The sequence below is a fragment of the Girardinichthys multiradiatus genome, unplaced genomic scaffold (genome assembly GCF_021462225.1).
Source record: "Girardinichthys multiradiatus isolate DD_20200921_A unplaced genomic scaffold, DD_fGirMul_XY1 scaffold_43, whole genome shotgun sequence".
In the NCBI taxonomy this organism is placed as follows: domain Eukaryota; kingdom Metazoa; phylum Chordata; class Actinopteri; order Cyprinodontiformes; family Goodeidae; genus Girardinichthys; species Girardinichthys multiradiatus.
In genome coordinates, this window is record NW_025917696.1 from 22,023 (window position 1) to 48,513 (window position 26,491).

At 38.2% G+C, this 26,491-nt stretch overlaps 1 pseudogene; it reads left to right on the forward strand.

Moving 5' to 3' along the window:
- Window positions 1-5,973: 5,973 nt before the first annotated feature.
- Window positions 5,974-26,462, forward strand: LOC124865212 (annotated as a pseudogene).
- Window positions 26,463-26,491: the final 29 nt, after the last annotated feature.

Sequence of the window (26,491 nt, forward strand, 5' to 3'; positions counted from 1 at the left end):
ATAAGGCTGTTCATTGATTTTATTTTAAACTGGATAGGTTAGCTGTGAAGTTATTAATTAGTGTGGAAATATAAATGCCTTATTATTAGAGGAGACAGAATCAGGCCAGTTATGTGCGCATTACAACCTGTTTGTCCCTGGACCGTCATAAGTATACACACCCTTCTCTGACCGCATAGAGAGAGATGCAGAGGCCCCAACACAGCACTCTCCCCCGCAGTACTCTACCCCATGCATGTATCCCCCGCATAGAGGAGTGAGCCAGACTCTCCTGGGGAATTTTAAAGAAAAATTAAGTGTTTTGAAAGTGTCCAGTGAAGACGGAGCGTGCGGCTCTGACTCACAACCTAGACAGAAAACGCCTAATGACTTCCGGTGTGGTGACCGGCAGACAGCAGGGTCTCCTGTAAAGGTGGAGATATCCCTAAAAGGCAATTGGATCCCTGAGCCAGAAGTAGACTTTACCACTTCCTGTTCAGATTGGGACTCAGAAAGTAACTCACCCTTTTGTGCGTTCACCCAGCACACCTGTTAATTTGCTGGGCAGAGACTTATTAGTGAAGCTGGGAGCATCAGTGCTATGTGGTCCTGATGGGTTAACAGTAACTTTTCCAGATGAGTCCTCTTTGGCATGTGGACAAATGCTTCAGCATGGACAATATCTTTTACAGCCAGTTGCAGAGGAATATGTTGACATCTACTGGGGACTGCAGACTGCACCTTCTTCTCCAAGCAGCATCTTCTCTGTGTATCAGCTGTGGAAACCCTGGATTCAAAGTCTCTGCCCCTACACCTCTCCGCCTGATCCACCCCACGTCACTCTGTTCTACGACCGTTGTCACACTGAATGGTAACAAGATTTGTTTAACAAAACAGTAAAAGGTAGGACATGGTTTATTTCATCCAAAAATATTTATGTGGCTCCCGAGGGAGTGGCTGCAACAGTTAATTTAACACCTGAACAAGAAGAATGGTATTTAATGTCAGATGAAGCTGTTCCTCATGTTTCTCTTTCTTTGCATCCTGAGCACCAAGCTAAGGAATTGGGAGAAGTGGTAAAGCGCTCTCTGGCGGCTGGGGACTGGCAGGACACCTCAGTCACCAACTTAAGGTATTCTAAAAGCACAGACACATACTGTATAAAATGTACAGCTACTGACGAAGTCCTGTTGCAGCATGAGATGCTCACATGTCATGGAAGAGAAAAAAACAGATCATCCCGAAGCTGCAGCTCTTTTGCAGCCCCTCCCTTCTCAGTTATGGGCTGAAGTGCCCACAGATGTAGGATTAACCCTCTGCGCCCCAGTCTCTTTTCAGGTTGCATCTCCCTCGCCTATTTGGGTTCCACAGTATCCACACAAACAACAGGCTCAGGAAGGCATCAAAGACACCATTGAAGGCCTGAAGGCAGCAGGCGTGTTAGAACCCTCAGCTTCAGAATGGAACACACCGATTCTTTCTGTACAGAAAAAAAGTACTGGAAAATACCGCATGGCACATGATTTAAGATCAATAAATTCAGTTCTGGTGACTCCTACTGTTCCTGTCCCAAACCCCTGGGTTGCTCTCTCCATCCGTGAACCTTCACAACAGTGGTACACATGTATTGATCTAGCTAATGCCTTTTTCTGTTTCATTAGCAGAAGAGTGCAGAGACATTTTTTCTTTCACCTATTGTGGGGAGCAGCTGCGCTACACCTGTCTGCCACAAGGATTCGCCCTTTCCCCAGGTTTTGAAAGATGTGTTACAGACTTGCCCTCTACCACAGAACGTGACTAATTCAGGACGTGGACGACTACTACTGGCAGCATCTACAGCGGAGCTCTGTTTGCAGTCTACAGAACTCGTGCTAAGACATCTGCATAAACATGGATTCAAGGTGTTCAGTGAATTCAACCACAGGATACACTCCATACGAGCTGGAAACCGGAAGGAGTTTTCCGGGACAACGAGGAGCAGTTCTGACATCTACAGGTGATATACAGAATCTGTCACACAAAGACTATTTTTCTCAGCTACAGACTGTGGTGGAAACCTACAACAAAGTTCTGGGAGCTGACAGATCTACAGGAGAGCCAACAACACCCCAGGTCGAGTGGGTGTGGTTGAGAGTCATCAAGCGAAAGTGGTTGAAGCCAAGGTTCACAGGACTATACCAGGTGACCGAGAGGACATCGAATGCAATGAGGCTGAAGGGCAAAGGAGACACGTGGTTTCATTGGAGCCAGATGGAGCCAGATGTGTGCTTTGGCGGACAGACATCAGGGGCTGGAGCTGGCTGCACCCTATGTGGAGTGATCTCCTAGAGGACATCAAAAGGGGGAATTGTAGAAATATAAATGCCTTATTATTAGCTAAAACTAAGATATATTTGGGACTTTGCTACTTATAGATTGATTTTTACTAGGAGTTTTTAGTTATGCTTTTGATTGTTAGAAAAAACCTTAACAGTAGCCTCTTATTCAAGGTTAAAGCTTGCAGGTGTTTTCAGTATGTATCATGAGAAGCCGGCAGTGTATTGGGGAGGCATGGTACTCCTCTCTGTGCTAACCGAAACGTCTGATAACTATTCCACTCTGAAACTTCCCCAAGACGTGTGGGAAACAATTCTTAATTAAATGATGAAATGTATCTCTGTTTTTTTATGCTGTTGCTGAGGAGACATCCACAGATAGAATGATTGTGTATGTAACTGAAAAAAAAGGTGCTGCACAACAACTTGGGGTATATGATGGAGTGAAGTGCAGCCCCCAGTGAGACAGCACACAGACGTTTCCTGGTACCTGTGTAAGTGTGATGTCTCCCCCTCTGAATTCAGATTGATTTTAATAAACTTGTGGAAACGTACAACTGATCTCTGACTGAGGATTGTCCTTTGGGGTGCCAAATAAAAAGAGTCGATGAGAGGTGAGGACTAATGTAAGAGTTAACGGACGGCCAGTAAAGTTTTCCTACCTCGACATTAGCTCAAGGCTTTCTAATTGTTTCTAGTTCTATGTTTTACTCTTCATTGTAAGTTTCCATTAAATTTCTTTGACTTGTCCAAGCTTTTTTTTTTTAGAGCTAGAACAATGGCTTGTTCATACCTGATTTATACATCTTAGTGGGAATAAAACCTGTTTTAAGCATTCAGTTTCTTCTAGTTTCTATTCTTAAAATCCAGGGTTGCTTCCTCCCTCTTGGTATAACACACACTGTAAGTATTGTGACCCTCAGCTCACTAAACCATAGAGCTTCAGCAACTTCTGATCAGGGTAAACTAATAATAAACCAGTCCAATAACTGTTTAAAAAGTGTCAGAATAGTGTTTGTTTCACAAAAATACACAGTATATTGTTCAGGAGAGCATTATTTAAACATCAGGGCTTTATGTAGGGCATACATTTTTATTTTCTTATAATGAAACAATCATTTTCAATACTTTTAATGTAAATAATTGAATTAAGTAATAATATTAGTTAAATGCGTAGGTTACATATAGGGCTTATGTTATTTCTGCTTTCAGTACTTATAATTCTATTCAGGGCTTGACATTAACACCCGCCAACCCGCCAATTGCGGGTGAGTCTTAGCAGTGGCGGGTAACACAACCACTCCGACTAGCCACTTGAATTGAATTATACATACGGTCTTTAATTGCGACACTACAACACTACAACTCCCATGAGCCCCGCCTGCGTACGGTGTTTGCTCTCTTGTCCGTTCATGAGGCGGTCCCTGTGGAGAACACAGTAGTGTCACGGTGGGGGCGGTAATGTGACGTTGTACACTGCACATTTTCATATATAGCAAGCTTTACACAGAACCAGGCGCGTCGTTAGACCGGGAGGTTTTCTGAATAGCCACGGAGTTCTTGATAGAAAAAATTTAGAAGTATTAAAAAGATGCACATTTTTATTTAAAACCAATCAGGATTTTTTAATTGTGTTCCACATAGTCACCTCCCACTCCACCTAACCTGACGATGAGAAAAGGAGAAACAAAAAATACTAATTTGCGCAACTACGTGCACAGGCAGAGACGGACTCCATTCTGGAGAAGTCCAGAACAGCAGGGCCGTCGACCTGCCTCGTTCATTACCCGAAGAGTTACTCTGAGCGCCTCAAACAGGGATCATTTCAGAGCAACCGCGGAGCCAACCAGAGAATGGGAGGCTGCTGCGTGTGTGTGTACAGGAACAGGTGGACGCAGAGCGGTATAACCCAGGCTGAAGATAGCGGTAAATTTACACTTGCTAGATTTGCATCATGATGTGAAAATATCTGGTCCTTTACTTCAGTCAAAATAAAAGCATTTAATCCTAACGTAGCTAAACACAATGAAAGTCCTTAAGATCAACACGTTACATCTCATTGCTGCAGACAGTCTTATATAGTCTGGTTCTACATGTAGACAGAAAAAAGTGTTGCTCAATAAACCAGGAAAAATTCTCCTGGTTCCAGTAAGACATAGTAGAAAGTACAAGTAGGCCTCCCTCTTCTCTTTCATATCTTCTGTGCTGGTTCTAAACAAACAGCTCTGGGTTTAAAGATGTAGTATAATTAAGAAATAAATCATACTAATTTACCACAGATGGACAATTAATTAGTTAACTATTTTATTTTCCTGAATTACACATGTAATACTAGATAGACTAAACTAATTAAACAATGATACCATCTGTATACAAATGTTAATAACTGTAATATTAGTACTGATAAGGTCTAGGATGAGGCTCTATGCTCTATTTTAAACACCACAACTTAACACCCTTTCCTCTCAGTGTTTAATAGTAAGAACTGCACTAATGTCTCACATGCTCAGTGCAGAACAAAAGACTGAGTTGTAAAATGTTTCATTTATTATTTTTGGCAGGTCAAATTTCTCCAGAAGTGGAATGAAGGGCTGAATGATGGCGGTAAAAGAGAACAGGTTCATAAAAGAACGAACAATTTTAATGAAATGCTTTGAAAGCTCTTGTCATAATTAAAATAAATAAATGTGTTTTAGGATTTTACCATTTGACTAAGATTTGATAAAAATCTACTTTATACCAGTTTCCTTTTTTGAAATTAGACAATGGAGCCTTAGGAGTGGAACACTTTGATGAGAGTGTAATGTTAAAAAGGTAATTTATGTAGATGACAACACAAGCAAATTTATCTGGCCCATAGGAAACATCTCTGAGTTTAAGAACAAGTTTTGTAATCAAAAATTCAGATTATGTTTTTTTCTAAACAGCTCAAATTGTGTCATTATTTGCTCCAGCAAAATTGTTTTTCATCAGTCCTAAACTCTGTTTCTACTTATCCTTCATTCAGCTTCTAACAAAAATAAAAAACAAGTAAAATGATTGTAAACCTCTTTTGTTTGATTCACAATAACTTACATTCAGTCTAAACCCAGCTGAGACAAAGAACTGGTACAATATGTCCTATGTTATTTTAACTTTAAATTACTTAGAAACAGTCTTATGAAAATATAAATATTTTGGGTTTGGCCTAAAACCCCCAATGTTTTAGACCCTAAAAACGCCCCAGCACAGAACCTTATCGGAGCTGATTGCTTGATAATGATCTGAAGTGGTAAATATTTTATGTAGTCTAAGGGTCATTTACATTTAAAAATTTTGTAATTCTAGTTCAAGTAAACTTTACCACGCTATAGTCAGCTTTAATCATATTAATCATAAATTCTCAACAACAACATTGTGGCTGGTGAAAATGCTGAGGGGCTAGTAACTTTGGAAAACCACTAGCCACAGTGGCTGGTGAGCAAAAAGTTAATGTCAAGCCCTGATTCTATTAATTGCAAAAGAACAATGGATTAATTAACAAATGTTCTGCAGAGTTGACCAAGCTGCATTGCTTGTTTGGTTTCAGTTAAAATTACTGCTCAGTTTCCATTGCTCCAGAATTGAAACCAATTGCGAACAATAATTTGACTTTGCAAAACAGACAAGCAAGTCCCACCCACTGAGAGTGTAAAAACAGGAAAAGGGTTAAACCTCAAGCAAACCCCACAAAGCTAATTTGTGGGGTTGTTGGAAACAGTTTGCCTACAAGATTAACATTGGTAAGTAAAATTAATTTGTCAAAAAATGTTTTAATTATACTGCAGAAGAAAATCTGCTTTAATGTATTTAAGTTATACACCTAAAAAGATCGTGAGCACTTTGTTTAGGCTTTTTGTTGTATACTTTGATGAAACTTTAAATAAAGTGAAGAAGAGACAGGGAATGTATACAGGAAAAAACAAAACACTTTTGACATGCAATCAATAGATTATTCTTATTCCTGCTTCAGTTGCTAAGTGTAAACTATTTGCAAAAAGTTCCCTTTTTTGAAGCTTGTTACCTAAATACAGTTTTACTATATACAGCTCGTGTATTTCCTCTATGTAAAAGCACATGAACTGTTGAGCAAAAGGAGAAACATGCAAGTAAAATATAAACTGCATAGAGATCAGTGAGCTAGATAATCATGAAGGGAAGGCTTTGCTGCTGCTATTAAATACTGTATATTTAAAAGCTTTTTAGAATTGTGTAATAAACAAATGACCAGTTCAAAATAGCTTGTAAAGCATGACTGTCTTTCTAAAACATACAATAAAAGTATTTAAGGGTTTAAATCTAAAAACGCTACAACGGCACGTTATTTGAAAATAATTTGCGATTCCAAGGGAGACAAACCCAGATAACACAGCCAAGCAGGAAATGATAGAATGCAGCAAGAATTAACATGTTGATGAACAGAACTGCCCTTGGCCACTCAAATACAAATTGTGATTTAAAGGATTTAGGCCAACACTGTAAATAAAGACGATTCATTAGGTATAGTGTGGATTTAGTATTTAAAGCTTTTGGCTTCCCTACATTAATCAGATCAATTGATTACTTACTCACACACAAATGTATGGATTGTTGGGAAGGTAAAGCACCAACTACTTTTAAAAAAATGTTTTGCGTTGATTTTGAAAAAGTCCTCAGTGTCAAGAATGCAGATTTTTGAATAAAGTTCTTAAATCTCTTCTTTTAACAAAAATTGGAAACAAACTAAAATTAATACTACGTAAAGAAAACAAATTTCAAAAAAGGAAAGCCACTCCAAGACAAGTTGTAATAGATCAAATTATAGCCTAAGTCCACCTCTCAATAGGTTTTAACCTCTTAAGCCCCAACCCCCAGTACTGGTAGAAGAATTTAACTCTTGTTTTCTTCTACTTTCTTTACCGCAAGTTTAATCAGTTAAACTTAAAAATATGTGGTATCCACAGAAATAATAGAATCTTGTCTAAAAGCTGATAAAAACTATTTTTACAAGCACCAAAAACAGTTAAAACTAAAGGCAGTTTAATCAGAAAATAAACAAACTCCACAAAATGACGAAGCACAAAACTGGGTGTCAGCTGTTCACCACACGGCTTCTAGATGCACAACCAGCATGTTTGCTGTAAGCAGAGAGCTCACAGATTCCAAAAATACATTTTGTCGTAATCCACCCAGGTTTCACTCAACCAGCAGCAAAGGAAGGCCAGAATTATTACTCCAATTTGATACACATAATTATTAACATAATGATTGTTTAGATAGAGTATGTCAATTCAGTTAGATTTGTGCTTGTTATTTTGAGCTCAAACTTCTCAAAGCCACTCTGGGCTTAAGAGGTTAATTACTCATTCTGGTTGTACTCGTCGTCTTCCGCTTCATCCGGGACCGGGCTGCGGGGGCAGCAAGCTCAGTTTAGACACCCAGACGTCCCTCTCCCCAGACTCCTCCTCCAGCTCCTCCGGGGGAGCCCAAGGCACTCCCAGGCCAGCCCAGAGACATAGTCCCTCCAGCATGTCCTGGGCCGTCCCTTGGGCCTCCTCCTGGTGGGACGTACCCCAAGATACTTGAACTCCTCCACTTGAGGCAGCATCTCCCGTCCAACCTGAAGAGGACAAGCCAACCTTTTCCAGTCAAGAACCATGGCCACTGACTTGGAGGAGCTGATCTCCATCCCATCCACTTCACACTCGGCTGCGAACCACCCCAGCGCATGCTGTAGGTCTGGGCTAGAGGGGGCCAGCGAGACCACGTCATCTGCAAAAAGAAGAGACGAAATCCACTGGTCCCCAAACCAGACCCCCTCCGGCCCTTGGCTGCGTCTAGAAATCCTGTCCATAAAAGTTATGAACAAGACCGGCGACAAAGGGCAGCCCTGCCGGAGTCCAACATGAGAAGATTTTCTGCTGTAAGGTCATTTTATGAAATACAATGTATGAGTACACTCAGGCTTTTGAGGTGATTTATTTACAACATGTCATCATAATCGTCTCCTTCATTTTTGGGCATTTCTACCTGGTTCAGTGTTGCATATGCCACCGTGACTGACTGAGTTACTATTCTTTGTACCATGCATTTGCAACATGGGATAATACATATTGACAGGAGACACAGAAGGCCCATGCATGCTATTACTGCAACTAGGAGAACCTTAAACAGATTTATCCATCCCCCTGTGAGCATCCAATCTAACCAAGAAAAGTTAGGATCTGGGTGGTAATGTGCCATGACATTTTGCAGATTCTGTTGATTGTTTAATGCTCCCGTTACGTTTGCAGAGTGTATATTATCTGGGATATATGTGCAACAGGTGTTATTCAATAGAACACAAACGCCCCCCGTTGATGCTGTTAGAATATCCAAAGCCATGCGGTTCTGAATTATCATGGCTCGCATAGCGCTCATTTCTGTGTTTTGACCCTCTTCTACTATTATAGAGTTATTTAGAAACAATCTAAATCGATAACTTAAAGTTTCCACGCACAGCATTAATTTTCCCACACCCAACCAGGGTAAGAGAGATAATAGTGTTTTATCATCTTTAGGCCAAAGTTTAAATTCATCTGGGACATTTGTTCCCCAAATGGGGTCATGTGGTTTAACATCTATTTCCCTTTCTGACCTCCTATGTGGTATAACTATAGTCTGCTTACTAAGTACCACAGTGTGATCTGATGTGAAAACTAGGGCACATACATCATACCAGCTGGGTGGAAGCACATAATAAGCGTTATTACCACATAACCATGCCACCCCTTCTATCCAGTATGTGCCATTTTGCATGAAGGTTGTAATCTGAAATGTTGTTTTACAATTTGTACTTGTACCCATGTAAGTAGAGTTGTTCCCTTTGTTTTTGTTGTAACACTGGGCATGCTGTTTTATGTCCTTTTAAATATGCATTGAAAAAGGGAGACTTTTTCTCCTTCTGTAATATTGAAAGCTCTCCAGAAATCGGGACAGGTACAATTATGAGGGTTGCACGTATAATTTAAACTCTGGTTCGCTGCTGGAAACTGACCTGGTAAGATAAATTGATCGCGACGTGCATATCCTAGTGCTCCAAAGGAGGAGGTGCAATTTGCCTGTGAATCATTCATAGCTTTGACATATATGGTGGGGCCTTGGGAGTGCACGGGCATTATGGAACATACATAACAAGCAGTTTTATTTTGCGTTTTAGCTGTATCGAACATGTAACGGTACCAGTAATTTTGCAAAAATGGGTGTGTGTCATGTCCTTCCGTCAGTGGTCTGAGATGGGTCCCGTCTGATGTCCATCTCTTCTGGTTCGGTATCGCCTCCTGTGGATCCTGCTTTAGACAGAGAAAGAGTCCTGCTACCAGAATTAAGCTCAGGCTTATCAGTCCTGTCCACATGTTACAGAGAGCCATTTTATAAGTTGGGCGCAGATCAGCTGTTTTCTTTACCGGTTTGAGACACTGGACCCTATGGGTCCTCCAGTCCCTTTGTAGCCGGTCTTCCTCTGCTACCACGTCGGTTGATCTGGATCCTGTAACGGCAAAACTGGCTTACAGTGGCTTTTATGGATCCAGGAAGGCCTCTCTGCTATTTTCAGAGTTGTGGGCGTTGTCAGGAGTACTTGAAACGGCAATTTCCACCAAGGAGTGCTCCAATCCTTCCTGTGGAGTGTCTTAATCAGGACCAGGTCTCCAGGCCTCAGGTCGTTCTGTGGGATAGGAGCAGAGATTATCGGCAGACTACTGGACATTTGTGCTTCTGTTGTCTGCAACATTTTATTCATCCACTCAGCTAATGAAGTTTCCTGTTGTGCTTTCTCTATTTCATTCATATCAGAAGGCAGAGGAAACCATGCCATGTACTATTTCAAGTGGAGTGAGGCCAGTTTGATTTGGAGTTATTCTCATCCATAGTTTGACCAGAGACAGACAGTCTGGCCACGGTCTGCCTGTCTCCTCAACTGTTTTTCTCAGTCTGTTTTTTATTGTCCCATTTGCGCGCTCCACTAATCCAGCCGATTGTGGGTGATATGAGCAATGGTTTTTTAGTTGGAAACCTAATGCTGTAGAACATAGTTCTATTAGTTTATTTACAAAGTGAGCCCCATTATCTGATCTTATAATCTGTGGAATACCATACGTATGGTATGAAATGGGTGTGCTGCTGCTGGGAACTGTCCTCTTTTGGGCCTCAGGTTGCCCTGTGAGTTGTGTTTGCAACAAATTATGCATGATCTGCAAAAATTCTTTGCATAGTCAGAACATTTATAGTGTAGAATTGATGTTTTACTAGATGTGACATATTCCCCCGTGATACGGGGGTCTTCCCAATGTGTCACTGTAGTCGCTGTGTTGTATAAATTTTTTGGGAGGATTGGTTTATCTTCTATCTGATAGATGTCATCTTTTTTCTGTGCTCCTCTCTTTAGCCAGTCCTTTATTTTTGTCTTGGGTGCTGACTGTTGGGCGTCTTTCAGCACGTCTGTGTCTATAAATAGCAGATCTGACATTTTCTCTTTAATAGGTTGAAATGAGTTAGTTCTGTCCCTGATGATGTTTTAAAACCTCTATTTTGCCAAATCTTAGCATGGTGATGTACTGATCCGAACATGTATTGGCTGTCTGTGTATATAGTAAGTATTTGTCCCTCATGAAGTTCGCATGCTCTTACTACAGCATATAATTCTGCTGTTTGGGCTGAGCATGTATTGGGTCGAGATTTAGCTTCAGTTATTCTGTCGATGGTTGTTACTGCATAACCAACTCTATTCTTTCCATATTCATCTTTAGATGCTGAGCCATCTACAAACACCGTTTGTGAGTTTGATAATGGTGTTTGGGAAATATCTTGTCTATTAAAAATAAAAAATAAAAACTCACTCACTGATGAACACAAAAAATGAAGGGCATATTATATCTTATAATCTTAACTAAAGTTTGTTTCAATTAACTCAAGTTTTATCTATTTCAGTCCAGTTCAGTAATTCTGTTAAGGTTAATTTCATCTTATGTTAAGTTTGAGTCTAATTCAATCATTTTGAACCTGACTGGAAAACGTCTAAACATCTGTTAAAATCTTTTTGTTTTACCATAGAGAACTGACCTAATATTATTATGGTAATGTTTAGGACTCTAATTTTTACATAACATAAAACAGACATTTATTTCACAAAAACAGAAAGTCAAACACAGACATTTTGGCCACATGAAAGTTTAAATACCCTGTTTGTAAAAGAATTATGAAAAATTGAAGATGGATCTATGAACTTTCTTATGGTTATCAGTATTTTCAATACAGGTAGAACCTTTGCTATCTTTATATGATTTTTTGGAAAAGATTCTGGAAACCTTATTAAGATATAAATTTAGCAAAGATCATCAGAACATCAGACCTTTATTAGCGCTTTTAAGGTCCCTCAAAGATGCATTACAATGAAATCAGTCATTCCCGTTCACACACATTCACACACTACTTACTTATTTCTCTGTCAGAGTAATTTTATTTGCAAACATTTGAACATAATTTGACTTCTATTATTCTTAAAATGCACATCGTTTCATAACCCCTTTTTTCCACTAGGTCTGTTTTGAACGCTTCAATTCCTTTTTATTCACCAAGAATCAATAAGGTGGTCTTAGTGGGGTCCACCTTAAAGGTGTTGTCTGTTGGGTGTCATGTTATCATTGTCAGGTCAGTGAGGTTCATAAGTCAGTCAGAACCTTGGTCATTTGGTCTGTGCACATAATGTTTCATAGATCCAGCCTATGATTAGTCAGCAAAACTTCCACCTATAGGAGAAAAATTGATTGTTAATGAATGAGCTGCATTTCCTAGGAACACTGTCTTCCTCCTGGATGAGCATCACCTGTTGAAAACTTTCATCATTGTTTGTTTCACATATTCAATCAGATCTTTATATTATACCAGTAGGTGAAGTTGTTAGTATCTCATGTAGACTGACATATACTGTTGCATTTGGAGAGGATCTCAGATTAAATAAACATAGTTAGAGCTTCAATCCAGGTTCATTTTGTGTCTGCAGACTTTAGCCAATTTTTCTTTTTTTTTTTATACATAAAGAGCAAGATTCAAAACATTTTCAAAAGGCAGATTGTGGCAGAATGTAAACAAAACTGCTTATTGATTGACAAGATAACATTCAAGCACACAATCACCATATTAAAGGCTCTACGTCTAGAGAATCACTAAACTTCTGGGGACCGGTTTTGGCCCGCGGATCTTGAGTTTGACACATGCAGGGTAGAGTTACAATCTTCATCAGAGCTCTCAGCAGAGACAGGCTTCTGCTGTTTGCAGAAGTTTTATCTTTGTTTTCAGGCAGCTGCATCTCTTTGTCAAGGTCATTTCACAGAGCTGAAATTTAACTTCTCTCAAAGAGGAAAAATCAAGAATGCACACAATCTGAGCCAAATATGGAATTATTTCCCTGTAAAATGAATCTTTTGCATTTTATCATGGTGTTGTTGGTAGTATAACACCATTATAATTTGGGGCTACCTTGGTCACTATTTTTGGTAGTTGTTATTATTTTAAATAATGCTTGGTTTAGTTTAATTGTAGTATGAATGTCCCAGATAAAAGGTCACTGGCATGAGACTTTAAGGAGAGGACATTAACACGCCCTTCTACTGCGACTAATTCGCAGCGGTGTTAATTTTCTGGAATGAAATCCGACCTGAATCTCCAAAGTCACCAGTACGTAGTTTTAATCTGGGCAAAAGAAAACACAGGACTAGTAGAATCCTACTATGATTCTGTTAAAATGCTTAGTCCTCCATATACACACAACACAGACACACAGTTAGTTTCAGGTACCTCGTAATTGTTTCTAAGTTAACTTGGTGTTATTTTATGAGCTCAATTTACTCCGTTCTTTTTACTTTTATAGCGCTTATTCTATTCCCTCGCAGGGGAATAACCCTTAGTCGTTTTATTTGGCCCCCTTCTTGGCGGGGCCCTACCTTAATTTATCGCTATTCCTTTCACGGTGGAATAAAACCTTCCCAATGCAGTGTCCTTATTTTGCTGGATACTTTTTCTCACCAGAATTTCCTTCTTACTGTCATAACATGTTTAAAGTCTACTGATTATTATCATTATCCAAGTGTTCTTGCATTAAAGACCAAATTAGAAAAGTCGACCCTTTAGTTTTACTAAAAAAACATGTTAAAGTTCACTGGGCACCTTAGAATGAGCCTCAGTTAAGCGAGTAATCTCCTCCATGAAAACATAAATCTCACAGGGAGTGGGCCTATATGTAAGAGTAGATGAGTTCAGGTTATGAAATAATCATCTGTTTTTCACTACATGGTAAAAATTGCAGTGCCTCTGGATTCAAGCAAAGCAACTTTAAAAAGTGCATCATTCACACATTGAATGACAGCTCTGTAGAGTTGCTAAGAACAGTCATTACAAGCAGCATTTTGCTATTCCACACACTTGCATCCACTTACCTGAAGACATCCACCATGTTACTATTAATATTTATTTTTTATATTTGTGTGTTTTTCCTGTGATTTCTCAAATCCTTTCTTACATTCATCACTAAAGTCTGTATCCACAGCTTGCTTGGTTCAGTCCGCCAAAATGTGAGATGGAGCTGTAATGGATATCTATCGAGCCAAATGAACAAATCCAACTATGGTTAAATATGGTTATGTAAGGTATATCTCAAGACATGGGGAAGCGTGGTCGTCTTGCAATCTGAGGGTTGTGGGTTCAATTCCAGCTCCCCCTGCTGCATGACGATGTGCCCATGAGCAAGGCACCTGACCTCAGTTTGCCTACTGTTGTGGAATTTTCTTATCAAAGTGGGTAGAAGTTGACTCATAACAAGAGAAAATCCGGACTTTGTCTTATAAGTTTTATTCAAAGGCATTCAGCGTTTGAAGACCCTGACACTGAGGTTAGTCAGTGAAACAGAGCCCCGAACAGAAATCACAAACAGTATTTATACCAAAAATGAGGGTGTTATCTCAACTTCAAAGAGTTTTAGAAATATGGCCCCTAGACCCTCCCCGGGTCAGAGTTAACAAAGTTATTTATGAGGCCACCCATCTACCTTCCCTTGAAATATACACTTCAGGAAGTGTTAACCATAAAACTCTCCAGCATTTGAATTTAGAGTCCATCTGCTCTAAATAACAGAACACTAATAAAACACAGAGGTCAGAGGTGAGAGGTAGATGGAAGGTCACCTGTGGGTGATAAAAGACAGAATCAAATGAGAGAGGTGAAGGGAATATCAGAGCACTTTGAAAGAATTTTCCATTACACTCCTTTCTTCTGATTACAAGATAATCACATAACCAAAAGAAAATTCTACAAAACCATCACCCAAGCTTATAATCAAAGTAAAACTAATAAAAGAAAAGAATATATAACACATACATGTGTTATTTCATGGCTTTCTCTAAGATCTACTGTTCCCAAATTACAACCAAAACAAAGCTAAAATAATAAGGATAACAACACTTAAAAAAAAAAACTCCAAATCTCTATATATACCACTAAAATGCTGAACATCAGTAATAACTCCCCAAACACTTTAGAGTTAGCCCATCATTAAAGCATCTTAAGCAACATAAAATCCATCGGTATCCATACCATCTGTCACCTCAAATGCAGAATCATCACAATCATGACAAACAGAAATTAAGTTCACATCCTTATCAACAGGCAACATAGAAAAACGTATCAGTCTCATCACCATTCCCCTAACCATTGGAATAATACAACATGAAAGAAACATCAAAATCAAAAAGAAACATAAAATAATCACTCCAATTTTTACTAACCAAGATGTCCATCCACCAGTAAAGAACCAAGACCAAGGATTCCAAGAGGAACTCATATTCTCCTTCTGTTGGGTCGTCAGCAAGTCCTCAAACTTATCATGGATACTTGTCATGTTCTTAGACACATCGGGAATAAAAGTGCAACATTGTTCCCCAATTAAATGACAAATGCCACCCCTCTCAGCAAACAGATAATCCAAAGCCATTCTATTTTGCAAACTCATAGTTCTTATAGCCTGCTGCTCCGTAGTTAGAACAGTGAAACCTTCCTCAGATAAAGCAGTAAGATTTTCTAACTCAACTGACAACTCATTAATCCTATGGGCGGCATTAGCAGCACCATAACTAGGAAAAATTGTACCCAAAATCCCTTTCCAATGTGGGATCCTAGCTCTCTTTTGCCGTTTGAGCATTGTCTTCCTCTCTAATAATGGGCTGATTGAATCATAAGTCATGACTGTAGGTAGTAAATGAGCTAGATAACATACTCCAGACCAATTAGCAGGCAGATACAGATATGATCTGTTTTCACACATCCAAACCATGTTCTTAGGACACGAGAACCCATCTCTACTAGGAAAAGTAACAAGAACCCTGGTTAATTTACCTGCCATGCCATACAATTGACTTCCATTCGGTAAGGCTGTAAGATTAAGAGTTAACACAAAAGGATCTGGAGCCAAAGATTCTGAAATAGTATAAGGATCAGTTCTGACAGGACAAGGTCTAGATGTATTAATGTGGGTCAAGGCACATGAAACTGGTATAATAGTTTTACAACCCACCGTCTTTCCAAGGAAATAAGGTGTGCTTTCCTCCTGAGCAATACAAATATCTGGATCTTTAATTGGATTTCTATTACCCCGAAATCTATAAAGAGTTCCTGTAGACGCACACGTTAAATTAGTCTCACTAGAAAATTTACTAACATTTCTGCTTTTCCGTACAGCATAATTCCTCACCCAAGGAAAAATGACCTCCACCAACCGGTTATCTGGAAAGAAAGTAGCTAGAGTATAAGCAGTATCAATAGGAACTGGTACCAAAAATGGTTGATCATTAATAGCATGTGGAATCAAACCACAAACATAGCAACTATCATTTCTTATCTTCCTCACGGTTTGATGCATCAGTTGCCACCAGACATTATCAGCATGATCATAGTAGTCAGAAAAGTGATGGATCTCTCTTCGAATCAGCTGATGAGTATTATTAACACAATTCCTCAAATTAGCCTTACATTGTCTTTGCTGCACCTTTTCCCAAATGAACACAAGAGTTATAAAAATACTTGAAATACCAATCATTAGCATCAGAACAGACCATCTTCCATTTAACTGCATCGTGACCTTGAAGTGGAATGTCCTTTCTTCTGGTACAGAAAGCAAACAGTTTTTTCTCAAAGAAAACAAATTATAAACAACTTTAAAAAAAACAAAAATCCTGCTGCCTCTCCTGAGTGGCTTCTGCGCTTCAAGCTGCCCTGTTACCAGTCTGGTACAGGTGGGCGGTCGTTGGAAGCTCCTCTAGAAATATATTTAGAAACAGGAACTCTAACCTGCTGGAAGTTAGGCTTCCATAGTCCAACTAAACAACGGTGGAAATGAACACATTCAAATTTGTAATAATACCATAATGATAAATATCAAGCAATAAACATAAAAGTTAGATAAAAGCATCCGAGATATCCTCCTCAGAGTCAGTCTCGCTGTCAAAGTGGGAGGAAAGAATCTCTCACTGTGGTGTGTGTGCAGTGAGGCAAATGACCTTATAATTTCTAACTTTCAGGCAATGCGATGGCCTTAAGTAGATTCTGAAATAACGTTCCACTGCCCAAGGGATTATTGTGCCCTTGTAAGAACAGTGTTCTTCAACCACCTGTTCAATCACTCGCCAGTGATCAGCTTACAGTTCTTTATCTTGTGGTGGTCCGCTGTCCTCACACCTTTCAGGCCGTGGATGATCCAGTTGGAAGATGACTTGCGTCCTGGAAGCCAGATGAAGCTGGAGGAGCTGGAGCTTTCCTGCAGCTTTCCTGCAGCTTTTCTGGGTGTCTAGTAGGATCTGATATGGGCCATTCCAGCACCTGGACTTCCTGTGTTTTCTCCTAAATTCTCTGACCAGAATCCAGTCGCCAGGAATAAAGAACTGGAGGGTGGAAGTGGCTGTTTCTGGTAATGCAGCCGTCTGTGAAAACTTGAGAAAACACAGTGGACAGGTTTTGACAGTAAAACAACATCCTATCTTCACACAAAGATGTGGAAGAAAATTATCTTGGCAATATCCGCATGTCCAAATTAGGAGACCTGCCACACAGCACTTCAAAAGGACTGAGATTTGCCTGTGTCCTTTGTCTCAATCTCATATAAGTGAGAACAATAGGTAGAGCCTTCACAACACTTGGCTAATTTTCAATTCAAAGTCCCATTCTCAAACCTAAGTGCTTAACTACATGAACTTCATCAAAACATCCAACAAAATCCAAATAATTGATCTTCTGACTTCACCTGATATACTAGCAATGACCATCAGCTAAATATTCTGAATATCAAAAATGTGACATGATGTTTGAGGAAGGTCTGATTACAGGTCAACATTTCATAGTTTCAGAATACCCACAAATAATTTCAAAAATGGGCTAATCTGTGGAGATATAAAATTTCACAAAAGAATCAACACCATAATTTCAGAGAGGTTTTCATAATGTGGTCTTAGGGCGCTATGCACCATTTATATAAACAAAGTACAACGTCTCTCTCGCATTGTCACTAAGTCCTCACTGGAGGTATGAGCTACCCTTTTTCCCATGAGTGCTAAAACTTTTGGAACCCCATGTTACTTTATTCTGACATTCCCCTCTTCTGGCGCACGGTCCAACCCATGCGACAATCCAGCAAAAAGTTTGTACAAAAATGTTTTAGTAACCAAGATCACATAACCTAGAACCAAAGAAATGAATTCTGACATAACTATGTGTCACTATGAATTTAACGAAAGCAACATAAAGAAAATCCAGATGTTTTTAACTGCAATTCAATTTAACTGTCATTCAGTTCATCAATGTCTCACTTAGAAAGTAGTCACATATCATCCTGATTTGTCTTGTATGAAGATGAGTATTAGATTAATGGACATCTAATGTAATTCAGATGCATAAACCCTACAAATTGAATCTAATAAATAATTCCCACCAAGTATAAAGGCATGACTCTGATTCTTTATCAAAAATATATTCCTTACTTTTGGCATATCTTGAATTGTCAGCTAGCTTAATGGCACCAGGGAAACTTTCAATCTAATAAATCACCAATGATTCTGCATGCAAAACTAATTCTTCAAACTAGTTTAAACTATTTCATTAACCTTTTAATAATAAAACACATAAATCTAAAAGTCATGCTACATCCTTAATCATTATACAAAAAAAACATGTTATTAAGGCAACAATCAATACAAGCGTTTTGATTCTATTGTCTCTTAAACAGTGTTAAAACTCAGGAAGGGAGGTGCTAAGCGTTACCACGACAGCAAAGGCATGAACCAATCTAGTAGATGGGCGGAGTCAGGCAGAACTAACCTCTGATTGACAGCCTATGGGCGGACCCACAGTTTCTTCATCCCATCCCACATTAGTGTAACTTAAACTGCAAAGCTATTAACATGCACCTACCTCAGAAACAAGCTGCTTCTTAACTCTCCTGAAAACTCAAAGTTTAATCAATCTGAGATTTAGAAACATTATTCCAAATATGGATTATTGTTTCATGCAACATATAATCAAACATTCATACCAACAAAACAAAGACAAAACATCAGAGACAGACAAATGGCCAAATTTGAAGCTTCAAGAAATCAAATAAATTTTTAACAATTTTTTTTCAGAATATGTTTTCTCAGCCATATCTTTTAATGCTATAATTGATCAATTTTGTTATGACAATCGTCAGGATCCTTTTTAAAAATGAGTGCACATAGTCCAAAGAGATCTCAAAGTATTTAGAAGCACAGCAACAGTTTTCTCTTATATGAATCCAAATTTACTGATGCTGAAATCTTTTGCTAATTCTTTGTACTGTAACTCTGTAATAATAATAACTACAATCCTGAGAGTTATTGTTATAATTCTCTTTTTGTTTGGCTCAATTTGATCGCAGCTGTATTGCAGAATTTCAAGTTAAATGCAAAGAAGTATTTTTAATTTAATTCAATTCAAATTCAAAGATACTTTATTGATCCCCGAGGGGAAATTAGAAAAGTCAGCATTGACATTTTCATGTTATACCCAAACTAAACAAAACTGCAGTGTTTGACTTAATCAGAAATTAAGATAAGAAGCTTGTCTCCAAACTGGACTTTTCCCCACATAATGTTTAAAAAAAAAAAAACATCATTTTCTTTAATTTGGCTATTTAAATTTTGAGAGTTGGGGAGAACTTATTACTAGAACCCCTCTTTCACAATCCAAATGGTGATAAATGTTCCAATATTTTATCTCTTAGTAATCTGAAATTACCTTGTGTACCTTTGTACTCCTATGTATTCCTTTAATCTTTAAACCCTAAGAAATCAAACAAGGAGACTTGAGTTTGAGCCGACCATCCTCTTACTGTTAAGAGAGCCTTTATTTCTTTTCTTTTCCTAAAATAAAGGATTTTACTTGTCTTTATTCCGTTATACAAGTCCTAACCTTGGTTCCAAAACTAAACTCTTCAACCCCAATCTGTGTTCCCCAGAGTAGAAATTTTGAGTATTATTGCATTTCAAAGTCACCAAAATGACTGGAACTCATCATTGGCTTAGATCTATTTTAATAAGTAATCAGCCTACCTTTAATTAAGTCTTATAATTTCATGGACCCAAAATCTATGGCTTACAGGCTTCAGGAGTCCAGGAACCACAAGTTGAGTACTACTGCATTGAACAATGGTGTTAACTTTCTGCAGAGATTGAAGGATTGGCTAAATATATTATTTCTGCTTGGACAATAATCAGATTTAAAATTATTAGTTCACAGCTCCTAATTTACCTCAGATCATATTTGCTTCTAACACAGTTCATAAGAAGCTTCAGACAAACATTATGCTAAAAAGCCAAAAACAAAACAAAAACAAGATCTGTTTTAAAATAAAGAAAAAGCATGCTTAAAAACTTGGTACTGTGGTGGAAAATAACTCCACGGTTCTGAAGGCCTTTTCATGCAGAGTCTTTTAGGAAGCATGAGATTAGTTTAATTTTTGTGTGGTACCACTGTCCAATCAGATTCTTTCTAAATAACCCAATTTTTTCATACTCATTTTAAAGGTTTGTTTTACCAAGGAAAATGTGTTTAACAAAACCAATTACTCTCAAAAGTTTTAAAAGTTTTTAGCTGCTGATATCTTATAAAACAACAAGTGTTTTAATATTTCTGTGCAGCACAGAACTGATCAGGTGTCCTTTCCTTCTCCAAAGGGAGAAAAAAGAACCTGCAGAACCAAACCTTTCATAGTTTTTTTTTGTCAGGACCTGATATAAGGTACAGTGTAAATCAACACGCTGCATGAATCAGAAGAGGGAAGAAAAACCTAATATAACCTCTTCCCAGCAGCTGCTGTGAAAAACAATGAATTTGTACTTTCCATAAGCGTCAGTTAACACTTGTGGACAAAAACTGCACCAAACTGTAAATACTGTGTCAGAAACTGTATGAAGACCATCTGCAGTAGAACTAAGACTGTTTTAATGAGGTCTCTACCCATTAGATTTATGGAATACAAAATCTGACAACAGAAAATAATATCTGAAGGAGAAACCCATCAGGTTTTACGCATGCGCTGGGTTTTAAAAATGCTCCTTCATGAGATCTGTCCTGAGAATAACATAGAAACACATGGTTACTGCTGAGTTTTGGAGATGTTGTAACTTCCTCTGCTTTTAATAACTTTTAATAACTAGAATAATTGACCCTGAATATTCCACAACGAAAGAGAACTTGCTTCTCTGAAAGAATTAACCGGAAAGTATCAAATGAACTAAGTTATCACCTTTTTAAAGATACTTTTCTAACCCTAAAATAATATTTTAACCCGCTATATCTGTCAACGTCAAGCAAGCGTCACATGAGCAGCGGTTAATAAGCGTTCTTCATTGCAGAAAATAGGAAAAGATTTATGCAAATATGTGTGTGTTTGTACGTTACCCCCATCAGTTTCTAAATCGCTCCACAGTCAGACTGTCATGGCACAGAGTCCTCTATCAGTCCAAAAAACAACCAGGCCCTTCCCCGGTCTGTAGGTGAGACATTCACTCATTCTTTGTCCACGTTAACTTCTCCAGGAGGGAGAAAGAAGAAACTTTGCTCCGGTTTCTCTTCTGCCCGCACAAGATGCTTTCAATATAAATCCAGTGTATCGCTCTTCTGGCTCTTGCAAACAACAAGGATCTTTGTCCATCTCAGAGAGTCCAGATTTCTTCTGAGTTTCGTTTTTTTTTTTCTTGTAGAAAGTCACACTGTGATTTTCAACATGCAGGAAGGCAGATCTCTCTCTTTCAGGCCATGCTGGAGAAGCGTCTCTGGTGGAGTAGCCATGGAGAAGGGCAGGTTTCTAAAATCCAGACTCAAAAACGCAGATGTTGAACTCAAATCCCATATATGTGTGTATTTGTGTGTGAGAGAGGCAGAAGAAAAGTTTAGTATAGGTTCAGATTTTGTACAAATAAATATTATCAGTCAGTCAGTCAGTTGTCCCCCTGCCTGTCACTTCCTCCCACAACATGCATTATACACCTTTCTAAAACAACTTTCTTTTCACATCTCTAATGTCCCTTTTCACTTTTACCTTCTTTACCGACTGATCGCAATATTTAAGACAAACAAAACTTCCTTCAGGTAAGTTTTAACTCTTTAACCCCTTAATTGATGCACTCTGTGCTTTTTAATCTTTTCTTATGTTTTTTTTAATTTTTCCATCAACTGTTTTACTTGAAACTTTTTAAACTATTTCACTTATTTACACTCAAACTTCCACGCTGTGAAAAACCAAACGTATCTTCCAAATTAAAGCACATTTAACACAATCATCCCCACTTTTTCCTTTCATTATTTTATAAATCAGAGTCTGAAGAAGGAGACACCCCTGATGCCTCAAGGTTCCGGAACCATTTTTTTTAACTTGTTCAGCGGCACGTCTGCCCACTGGCTTTTCTCCTTTATGAGGTGTAAAAAATTGCTAAAAACCACCCGCAAAACCCTGTGTTCTGCTTTATCCCATCGTTACCAATGAGAACCTCCCTGCAATTCCTTTTGCAGGGTAACCGGGCCCTCAGCTGATGTCCTCCCTCTCGCAACTCTGGAACCTAATTAATTAGTTAGGAGATGATGGTTAATGTGTAATAAAAATAATAATATACATTATATCATACAGAGCAACTTCTCACCCAGATATATTTGAAGACAAATAGTTCGGATCTAATCAGCCAGAAGCCGCAGGCGGACATGAGGACTCCCCTCCGTAAAATGGAAGTGGACTGAGAACAACTCTCAGGCTGGCCAGGCGTCCGTGTCCCCCTCCTGCGGTCTCCTCTGGCACGTTAGATCCTGTTCGTGATGCCAAAATTGTTGTGGAATTTTCTTATCAAAGTGGGTAGAAGTTGACTCATAACAAGAGAAAATCCGGACTTTGTCTTATAAGTTTTATTCAAAGGCATTCAGCGTTTGAAGACCCTGACACTGAGGTTAGTCAGTGAAACAGAGCCCCGAACAGAAATCACAAACAGTATTTATACCAAAAATGAGGGTGTTATCTCAACTTCAAAGAGTTTTAGAAAGATGGCCCCTAGACCCTCCCCGGGTCAGAGTTAACAAAGTTATTTATGAGGCCACCCATCTACCTTCCCTTGAAATATACACTTCAGAAAGTGTTAACCATAAAACTCTCCAGCATTTGAATTTAGAGTCCATCTGCTCTAAATAACAGAACACTAATAAAACACAGAGGTCAGAGGTGAGAGGTAGATGGAAGGTCACCTGTGGGTGATAAAAGACAGAATCAAATGAGAGAGGTGCAGGGAATATCAGAGCCCTTTGAAATAATTTTCCATTACACTACTGATCTGCATATCGGTGCATGAATGTGCGTGCGTTAGTGAGTGAGTGAATGAGTGGAAAGGTGCCATACAAGTTCAGTCCATTTATCATTCATATGTTAATTTATTTCAGATATTTAAATAAAAAAACTGAAATTCACATTTCAAAATTGTGGGCCCACCTTGAAACTTGGACTTTGGTTCACATCATATGATTTCAACACAATCCCTCCACCCCACACCTGTTTAGAAATGAGCTACAACAACATTTAATTTCCCTTTGGGATTAATAAAAGTATTTTTGAATTGAATTGAATTTAAATGAAATATTGGTTTTAACAGCTTACAAGTTGTATTAGTTTGCATCAACTCAAATTGTATTTCTCAAATGAGGAATTTCTCAGTTTCTTTATTATTTCACATCTGCACATTTATCACCTCTTCCATCACGCCTTCCTGTCCTCTGCTTTATCTACTCTTGTACAAAGGGGATGGATTGTCAGATTGAATGTATTTATGGGTTGTAAAGTCATTCAGTTTATAAACAACCTTTGACTTTTAAGGTAAGTGTAAAGGGTTGGGTCATATGTGACAGGGTACAATTCCTGTAACGTTGACCTCTACTTATTGAAGAGAAACAACTGATAAGGATGTTATTTTGTGCCTGTCAACAGGAAGGAAGGCAGCCAGTTTAGGAGCAAGCAAAATCAACAGCAACCCGACAGTAGGATCACAGTCAGGATGGCTACACTGGACTTCAAGGCGCTGACAGCACCAGTGGGCATTTTGAGGATACTGGAGATCATGTTCACTTGTATCACTTTCAGCTTGGTTGCATCAGTGGGCCAAGCGACTGACTTGTTTTGGACCTGGTGCATGTTTTCTTGGTGCTTCTGCTTCTGTGTCACCATCCTCACACTGGTCCTGGAATTCACCAGCCTCAGCTCAAAGCTGCCCATCTCACTGGGATGATTTTACTGCTTTGTTTGCCATGTTGGCTACCCTAATGGTGCGTCCCTTTTATTACAATTGTCCTATATATTATCTAGCTCTTGTTAGTGAATACTATTTGAGCTAAGATGTCAAGTACAGAGTCAGATGTAATAAAAGTACCAACAGTTTTTATCGAATATAACATGCAAACTTTGGTAAATATCAAATTAATTATCATAGTGAATTCAATATTGACTTTATGAATTATGAGACATGTGTTTTTGGGCTGTTATTATGAGAAATGCTGCCTTCAGCATACAAAAATTAAATAAATCAAAAAAAGAAGGATACAGTGACAGGAAAGTTAACAAAGAGAAGGGGAAGTAACACAGATAGTAAATGTGCTTGGGTAAATAAAGGCTTTAAAAGAAATCATTTAGATATACAACCTCCCCAAAAAGTTTACTTTAAAACAAATGTTCAAAATACAATTCATATATAAATTATTTCAGGAAGATAAATAAAAAAGTTTTTTTTTTAATTAAATAAATAAATGTGTTAAATAGAAGAGTGAAAAGAGATATAAAATGAAAAATAATATAAAAGTTAAATCAACATGAATAATATTTAAAAGCAAATTTAATAATTAGGAATAATAACACAAATGAACTTCCAACATTTAGATATTTATAAAGAATATATCAATCTATGCCACAATTATTTTAACAATTTCTGTTACATTTGATGGCATAATAATTCATTTTAATTTTTATTTTGACAGTCTATACTAGGGGTCTGCAAACTATGACCTTGCACAATGGCTCTTAATACTTAAAAGCAAATTTAGGTTTAAATAGTTTTTTTTCAGTGAATGATTGCATTAAATTTGCACAACAGATTCACACTAAAAGTATCAGTAATATTTTGTTAGATTTGTTTTTCTTGTCATTAGGTTGGAAACAATGTGTGTTTTTCTTTTACATAACTTTTCACATATAACAATCATTCTATTAGAAAATAATGTATCCATCCTCTACTTTCAAAGGTTGTATGTTTTTCTTTATTTTAACTCTTAAAAATGTTGGTTCTTCAAAAATGACAATTAATTTTCAACAAAAGATATTTAATAAATATTATAAGTTGTCTTTTTTTAAAAGGTCATGTAACATTTGCTGCTGTAAATGAATTTTATTTAGCTGGACTGAGGGCAAAAATGCCTCTATGGATTGTTAAGTTTGCAGACCCCTGGACTATGCCATATATATCCTCCATATATTTGGTCTGTTTATAGCTTTTCAAAAGAGTATTTGTAACTACGGCACAAGAGAATAAACCTAGCTCTGTATCTAATGAGCATCTCAATTTTTAATTATCATTCATGCAGGTGCTCACAGCATCGATCCTCTACTCCATCTTCTTCACCTGTGCTAGTTGTGGCAGACAGATTGCCGCCTGCGTTCTCTCCTTCTTGACCTTCATCCTGTACGCTGTTGAGATTGGACTGACTCGGGCCAAACCTGGTGAAATCAGTGGATTTCTCTCCACTGTGCTGGCCCTGCTCAAAGTTCTGGAGGCCTTTGTGGCCTGAATAATCTTCATCTGTTTGTACTACATCAACTACACATTCTATCTAGGTTTCAGTGGTGTGTTGCTGTGTACTCCATTTGTTTTATTTTTGCGCTCCTTATCATTCTTTTAACTATCGGCCGCCTGCTGTCCCGCTTCCCTGCACCTTTCAGCAAGGTTCTGATAGTCTGCAATGTACTGGCCGTGCTGATGTACATAACAGCTGCCGTCATCTGGCCCTTCTACTGCTTCAGGGACAATCCCAGACCAAGCTACTGCCCAGTGAACTGTGGGTGGAATTTGCTAGTTGTTATTTCTTTTATGACCTTTTTTAACCTGATTGCTTACATTGTGGACACAGTGTATTCTTTCAAGCTGGTCTTCTTCACCACTGAAACATAATCACATTGTTGTATTGATTTGAATGTGAAGGTTTTGTTTCTGTTGTGATTTTGCTTTTGTCAAAACGAAATAAGTGAAGCATAAGTTCTATTTGTAACATAACAGTGCAATTTGTTTCCATTTTACATACCATCCTGGTGATTGTCATTGGATATATTTATTACAACATAGTTATTTGGTTAAATATATATCTAATTAACTACATTTTCTGATCTAAATGTTGCTGAAATAATGTTGCTGTAAAGGCTTTCAACAAAAATGGTACAGCTGTTGCATGTTTGCTTTAGCACATGAGAGACATGTTACAATACTGTTAGAATAGGTGAAGCTTTAACCAATGCTTGTCACCTGCCCATAATAAATTGTGTTGGCACATGTCGGCAACCAGCTTTTCTATATGGTATGCCTGAAATACCAAGA